Raw genomic sequence first — 8,704 nt, forward strand, 5'->3', positions numbered from 1 at the left:
TAATTCCGATGCCATTTCTGTGTTTCATCGTCAATGTGAAGGTCCTAGGAATACATTGAACCTGCAGTGGTGTATCGGTTACTATTACTGGTCTCACAGGGAATGCTCAAAGCACCGACTGTAAGAAGAGTCTCTATTCTTGTACTTAAAGCGGCATTGTGCCTTTTGTATTTAATTCCGATGCGATTTCTATGTTTCATCGTCAATGTGAAGGTCCAAGGAATACATTGAACCTGCAGTGGTGTATCGGATATTATTACTGGTCTCACAGGGAATGCTCAAAGCACCGACTGTAAGAAGAGTCTCTATTCTTGTACTTAAGGCGGCATTGTGCCTTTTGTATTTAATGCCGATGCCATTTCTGTGTTTCATCGTCAATGTAAAGGTCCAAGGAATAAACTGAACCTGCAGAGGTGTAGCGGAAACTAATACTGGTCTCACAGGGAATGCTCAAAGCACCGACTGTAAGAAGAGTCTCTATTCTAGTACTTAAGGCGGCATTGTGCCTTTTGTATTTAGTTCCGATGCGATTTCTGTGTATCATCGTCAATTTGAAGCTCCTAGGAATACACTGAACCTGCAGTGGCGTTTCGGAAACTAATACTGGTCTCACAGGGAATGCTCAAAGCACCGACTGTAAGAAGAGTCTCTATTCTTGTACTTAAGGCGGCATTGTGCCTTTTGTATTTAATTCCGATGCGATTTCTGTGTATCATCGTCAATTTGAAGGTCCAAGGAATACATTGAACCTGCAGTGGTGTATCGGAAACTAATACTAGTCTCACAGGGAATGCTCAAAGCACCGACAGTAAGAAGAGTCTCTATTCTTGTACTTAAGGCGGCATTGTGCCTTTTGTATTTAATTCCGATGCCATTTCTGTGTTTCATCGTCAATGTGAAGGTCAAAGGAAAAAACTGAACCTGCAGAGGTGTAGCGGAAACTAATACTGGTCTCACAGGGAATGCTCAAAGCACCGACTGTAAGAAGAGTCTCTATTCTTGTACTTAAAGCGGCATTGTGCCTTTTGTATTTAATTCCGATGCGATTTCTATGTTTCATCGTCAATGTGAAGGTCCAAGGAATACATTGAACCTGCAGGGGTGTAGCGGAAACTAATACTGGTCTCACAGGGAATTCTCAAAGCACCAACTGTAAGAAGAGTCTCTATTCTTGTACTTAAGGCGGCATTTTGCCTTTTGTATTTAATTCCGATGCCATTTCTGTGTTTCATCGTCAATGTGAAGGTCCTAGGAATACATTGAACCTGCAGTGGTGTATCGGTTACTATTACTGGTCTCACAGGGAATGCTCAAAGCACCGACTGTAAGAAGAGTCTCTATTCTTGTACTTAAGGCGGCATTGTGCCTTTTGTATTTAATTCCGATGCGATTTCTATGTTTCATCGTCAATGTGAAGGTCCAAGGAATACATTGAACCTGCAGTGGTGTATCGGATATTATTACTGGTCTCACAGGGAATGCTCAAAGCACCGACTGTAAGAAGAGTCTCTATTCTTGTACTTAAGGCGGCATTGTGCCTTTTGTATTTAATGCCGATGCCATTTCTGTGTTTCATCGTCAATGTAAAGGTCCAAGGAATAAACTGAACTTGCAGAGGTGTAGCGGAAACTAATACTGGTCTCACAGGGAATGCTCAAAGCACCGACTGTAAGAAGAGTCTCTATTCTAGTACTTAAGGCGGCATTGTGCCTTTTGTATTTAGTTCCGATGCGATTTCTGTGTATCATCGTCAATTTGAAGCTCCTAGGAATACACTGAACCTGCAGTGGCGTATCGGAAACTAATACTGGTCTCACAGGGAATGCTCAAAGCACCGACTGTAAGAAGAGTCTCTATTCTTGTACTTAAGGCGGCATTGTGCCTTTTGTATTTAATTCCGATGCGATTTCTGTGTATCATCGTCAATTTGAAGGTCCAAGGAATACATTGAACCTGCAGTGGTGTATCGGAAACTAATACTGGTCTCACAGGGAATGCTCAAAGCACCGACAGTAAGAAGAGTCTCTATTCTTGTACTTAAGGCGGCATTGTGCCTTTTGTATTTAATTCCGATGCGATTTCTGTGTATCATCGTCATTTTGAAGGTCCAAGGAATACATTGAACCTGCAGTGGTGTATCGGAAACTAATACTGGTCTCACAGGGAATGCTCAAAGCTCCGACTGTAAGAAGAGTCTCTATTCTTGTACTTAAGGCGGCATTGTGCCTTTTGTATTTAATTCCGATGCGATATCTGTGTTTCATCGTCAATGTGAAGGTCCAAGGAATACATTGACCCGGCAGTGGCGTATCGGAAACTAATACTGGTCTCACAGGGAATGCTCAAAGCACCGACTTTAATAAGAGTCTCTATTCATGTACGTAAGGCGGCATTGTGCGTTTTGTATTTAATTCCGATGCCATTTCTGTGTTTCATCGTCAATGTGAAAGCCCAAGGAATACATTGAACCTGCAGTGGTGTATCGGTTACTATTACTGGTCTCACAGGGAATGCTCAAAGCTCCGACTGTAAGAGGAGTCTCTATTCTGGTACTTAAGGCGGCATTGTGCCTTTTGTATTTAATTCCGATGCGATTTCTATGTTTCATCGTCAATGTGAAGGTCCAAGTAATACATTGAACCTCCAGTGGTGTATCGGATACTATTACTGGTCGCACAGGGAATGCTCAAAGCACCGACGGTAAGAAGAGTCTGTATTCTTGTACTTAAGGCGGCATTGTTCCTTTTGTACTTAATTCCGATGTAATTTCTGTGTTTCATTGTCAATGTGTATGTCCAAGGAATAGATTCAACCTGCAGTGGTTTATCGAATACTATTACTGGTTTCACAGGGAATGCTCATAGCACCGACTGTAAGAAGAGTCTCTATTCTTGTACTTAAGGCGGCATTGTGCCGTTTGTATTTAATTCCGATGTAATTTCAGTGCTTCATCGTCAATGTAAATGTCCAAGGAATTCATTGAACCTCCAGTGGTGTATCGGAAACTAATACTGGTCTCACAGGGAATGCTCAAAGCACCGACGGTAAGAAGAGTATCTATTCTTGTACTTAAGGCGGCATTGTTCCTTTTGTATTTAATTCCGATGTAATTTCTGTGTTTCATCGTCAATGTGTATGTCCAAGGAATAGAATGAACCTGCAGTGGTGTATCGGATACTATTACTGGTCTCACAGGGAATGCTCGAACCACCGACTGTAAGAAGAGTCTCTATTCTTGTACTTAAGGCGGCATTGTGCTTTTTGTATTTAATTCCGATGCGATTTCTGTGTTTCATCGTCAATGTGAAGGTCCAAGGAATAAACTGAACCCGCAGAGGTGTATCGGAAACTAATACTGGTCTCACAGGGAATGCTCAAAGCACCGACGGTAAGAAGAGTCTCTATTCTTGTACTTACGGCGGCATTGTGCGTTTTGGATTTAATTCCGACGCCATTTCTGTGTTTCATTGCCAATGTGAAGGTCCAAGGAATACATTGAACCTGCAGTGGTGTATCGGAAACTAATACTCGTCTCACAGGGAATGCTCAAAGCACCGACTGTAAGAAGAGTCTCTATTCTTGTACTTAAGACGGCATTGTGCCTTTTGTATTTAATTCCGATGCGATTTCTGTGTTTCATCGTTAATGTGAAGGTACAAGGAATACATTGAACCTGCAGTGGTGTATCGGATAATATTACTCTTCTCACAGGGAATGCTTAAAGAACCGACTGTAAGATGTGTCTCTATTCTTGTACTTAAGGCGGCATTGTGCCTTTTGTATTTAATTCCTATGTAATTTCAGTGTTTCATCGTCAATGTGAAGGTCCAAGGAATTCATTGAACCTCCAGTGGTGTATCGGAAACTAATACTGGTCTGACAGGGAATGCTCAAAGCACCGACGGTAAGAAGAGTCTCTATTCTTGTACTTAAGGCGGCATTGTTCCTTTTGTATTTAATTCCGATGTAATTTCTGTGTTTCATCGTCAATGTGTATGTCCAAGGAATAGATTGAACCTGCAGTGGTGTATCGGATACTATTACTGGTCTCACAGGGAATGCTCACAGCACCGACTGTAAGAAGAGTCTCTTTCTTGTACTTAAGGCGGCATTGTGCCTTTTGTATTTAATTCCGATGTAATTTCAGTGTTTCATCGTCAATGTGAAGGTCCAAGGAATTCATTGAACCTCCAGTGGTGTATCGGAAACTAATACTGGTCTCACAGGGAATTCTCAAAGCACCGACGGTAAGAATGGTTTTTATTCTTGTACTTAAGGCGGCATTGTTCCTTTTGTATTTAATTCCGATGTAATCTCTGTGTTTCGTCGTCAACGTGTACCTCCAAGGAAAAGATTGAACCTGCAGTGGTGTATCGGATACTATTACTGGTCTCACAGGGAATGCTCAAAGCACCGACTGTAAGAAGAGTCTCTATTCTTGTACTTAAGGCGGCATTGTGCCCTTTGGATTTAATTCCGATGCCATTTCTGTGTTTCATCGTCAATGTGAAGGTCCAAGGAATAAACCGAACCTGCAGAGGTGTAGCGGAAACTAATACTGGTCTCACAGGGAATGCTCAAAGCACCGACTGTAAGAAGAGTCTCTATTCTTGTACTTAAGGCGGCGTTGTTCCTTTTGTATTTAATTCCGATGTAATTTCTGTGTTTCATCGTCAATGTGTGTGTCCAAGGAATACATTGAACCTGCAGTGGTGTATCGGATACTATTACTGGTCTCACAGAGAATGCTCAAAGCACCGTCTGTAAGAAGAGTCTCTATTCTTGTACTTAAGGCGGCATTGTGCGTTTTGGAATTAATTCCGATGCCATTTCTGTGTTTCATCGTCAATGTGAAGGTCCAAGGAATACATTGAACCTGCAGTGGTGTATCGGAAACTAATACTGGTCTCACAGGGAATGCTCAAAGCACCGACTGTAATAAGAGTCTCTATTCTTGTACCTAAGGCGGCATTGTGCCTTTTGTATTTAATTCCGATGCCATTTCTGTGTTTCATCGTCAATGTGAAGGTCCAACGAAAAAACTGAACCTGCAGAGGTGTAGCGGAAACTAACACTGGTCTCACAGGGAATGCTCAAAGCACCGACTGTAAGAAGAGTCTCTATTCTTGTACTTAAGGCGGCATTGTTCCTTTTGTATTTAATTCCGATGTAATTTCGGTGTTTCATCGTCAATGTGTAGGTCCAAGGAATAAACTGAACCTGCATTGGTGTATCGGATACTATTACTGGTCTCACAGGGAATGCTCAAAGCACCGTCTGTAAGAAGAGTCTCTATTCTTGTACTTAAGGCGGCATTGTGCATTTTGTATTTAATACCGATGCCATTTTTGTGTTTCATCGTCAATGTGAAGATCCAAGGAATAAACTGAACCTGCAGGGTTGTAGCGGAAACTAATACTGGTCTCACAGGGAATTCTCAAAGCACCGACTGTAAGAAGAGTCTCTATTCTTGTACTTAAGGCGGCATTGTGCCTTTTGTATTTAATTCCGATGCCATTTCTGTGTTTCATCGTCAATGTGAAGGTCCAAGGAAAAAACTGAACCTGCAGAGGTGTAGCGGAAACTAATACTGGTCTCACAGGGAATGCTCAAAGCACCGACTGTAAGAAGAGTCTCTATTCTTGTACTTAAGGCGGCATTGTGCCTTTTGTATTTAATTCCGATGTAATTTCTGTGTTTCATCGTCAATGTGAAAGTCCAAGGAATACGTTGAACCTGCAGTGGTGTATCGGTTACTATTACTGGTCTCACAGGGAATGCTCAAAGCTCCGACTGTAAGAAGAGTCTCTATTCTTGTACTTAAGGCGGCATTGTGCCTTTTGTATTTAATTCCGATGCGATTTCTATGTTTCATCGTCAATGTGAAGGTCCAAGGAATACATTGAACCTGCAGTGGTGTATCGGATACTATTACTGGTCTCACAGGGAATGCTCAAAGCACCGACTGTAAGAAGAGTCTCTATTCTTGTACTTAAGGCGGCATTGTGCCTTTTGTATCTAATTCCGATGCCATTTTTGTGTATCATCGTCAATTTGAAGGTCCAAGGAATAAACTGAACCTGCAGGGGTGTAGCGGAAACTAATACTGGTCTCACAGGGAATTCTCAAAGCACCGACTGTAAGAAGAGTCTCTATTCTTGTACTTAAGGCGGCATTTTGCCTTTTGTATTTAATTCCGATGCCATTTCTGTGTTTCATCGTCAATGTGAAGGTCCTAGGAATACATTGAACCTGCAGTGGTGTATCGGTTACTATTACTGGTCTCACAGGGAATGCTCAAAGCACCGACTGTAAGAAGAGTCTCTATTCTTGTACTTAAGGCGGCATTGTGCCTTTTGTATTTAATTCCGATGCGATTTCTATGTTTCATCGTCAATGTGAAGGTCCAAGTAATACATTGAACCTGCAGTGGTGTATCGGATATTATTACTGGTCTCACAGGGAATGCTCAAAGCACCGACTGTAAGAAGAGTCTCTATTCTTGTACTTAAGGCGGCATTGTGCCTTTTGTATTTAATGCCGATGCCATTTCTGTGTTTCATCGTCAATGTAAAGGTCCAAGGAATAAACTGAACCTGCAGAGGTGTAGGGGAAACTAATACTGGTCTCACAGGGAATGCTCAAAGCACCGACTGTAAGAAGAGTCTCTATTATAGTACTTAAGGCGGCATTGTGCCTTTTGTATTTAGTTCCGATGCGATTTCTGTGTATCATCGTCAATTTGAAGCTCCTAGGAATACACTGAACCTGCAGTGGCGTATCGGAAACTAATACTGGTCTCACAGGGAATGCTCAAAGCACCGACTGTAAGAAGAGTCTCTATTCTTGTACTTAAGGCGGCATTGTGCCTTTTGTATTTAATTCCGATGCGATTTCTGTGTATCATCGTCAATTTGAAGGTCCAAGGAATACATTGAACCTGCAGTGGTGTATCGGAAACTAATACTAGTCTCACAGGGAATGCTCAAAGCACCGACAGTAAGAAGAGTCTCTATTCTTGTACTTAAGGCGGCATTGTGCCTTTTGTATTTAATTCCGATGCGATTTCTGTGTATCATCGTCATTTTGAAGGTCCAAGGAATACATTGAACCTGCAGTGGTGTATCGGAAACTAATACTGGTCTCACAGGGAATGCTCAAAGCACCGACTGTAAGAAGAGTCTCTATTCTTGTACTTAAGGCGGCATTGTGCCTTTTGTATTAAATTCCGATGCGATATCTGTGTTTCATCGTCAATGTGAAGGTCCAAGGAATACATTGAACCTGCAGTGGTGTATCGGAAACTAATACTGGTCTCACAGGGAATGCTCAAAGCATCGACTGTAAGATGAGTGTCTATTCATGTACTTAAGGCATAATTGTGCCATTTGTATTTAATTCCGATGCGATTTCTTTGTATCATCGTCAATTCGAAGGTCCAAGGAATACATTGAACCTGCAGTGGTGTATCGGAAACTAATACTGCTCTCACAGGGAATGCTCAAAGCACCGACTGTAAGAAGAGTCTCTATTCTTGTACTTAAGGCGGCATTGTGCCTTTTGTATTAAATTCCGATGCGATATCTGTGTTTCATCGTCAATGTGAAGGTCCAAGGAATACATTGAACCTGCAGTGGTGTATCGGAAACTAATACTGGTCTCACAGGGAATGCTCAAAGCATCGACTGTAAGATGAGTGTCTATTCATGTACTTAAGGCGGAATTGTGCCATTTGTATTTAATTCCGATGCGATTTCTTTGTATCATCGTCAATTCGAAGGTCCAAGGAATACATTGACCCGGCAGTGGCGTATCGGAAACTAATACTGCTCTCACAGGGAATGTTTAAAGCACCGACTGTAAGAAGAGTCTTTATTCTTGTACTTAAGGCGGCATTGTGCCTTTTGTATTTAATTCCGATGCGATTTCTGCGTTTCATCGTCAATGTGAAGGTCCAAGGAATACATTGAACCTGCAGAGGTGTATCGGAAACTAATACTGGTCTCACAGGGAATGCTCAAAGCACCGACGGTAAGAAAAGTCTATATTCTTGTACTTAAGGCATCATTGTTCCTTTTGTATTTAATTCCGATGTAATTTTAGTGTTTCATCGTCAATCTGTATGTCCAAGGAATAGATTGAACCTGCAGTGGTGTATCGGATACTATTACTGGTCTCACAGGGAACGTTCAAAGCACCAACTGTAAGAAGAGTCTCTATTCTTGTACTTAAGGCGGCATTGTGATTTTTGTATTTGATTCCGATGCGATTTCTGTAGTTCATCGTCAATGTGAAGGTCCAAGGAATACTTTGAACTTGCAGTGGTGTTTCGGAAACTAATACTGGTCTCACAGGGAATGCTCAAAGCACCGACTGTAAGAAGAGTCTCTATTCTTGTACTTAAGGCGGCATTGTGCCTTTTGTATTTAATTCCGATGCCATTTTTGTGTTTCATCGTCAATGTGAAGGTCCAAGGAGTAAGCTGAACCTGCAGGGGTGTACCGGAAGCTAATACTGGTCTCACAGGGAATTCTCAAAGCACCGACTGTAAGAAGAGTCTCTATTCTTGTACTTAAGGCGGCATTGTGCCTTTTGTATTTAATTCCGAAGCCATTTCTGTGTTTCATCGTCAATGTGAAAGTCCAAGGAATACATTGAACCTGCAGTGGTGTATCGGTTACTATTACTGGTCTCACAGGGAATG

Source organism: Schistocerca serialis, chromosome 6 (assembly GCF_023864345.2).
Source record: "Schistocerca serialis cubense isolate TAMUIC-IGC-003099 chromosome 6, iqSchSeri2.2, whole genome shotgun sequence".
NCBI classification, from domain to species: Eukaryota; Metazoa; Arthropoda; class Insecta; order Orthoptera; family Acrididae; genus Schistocerca; species Schistocerca serialis.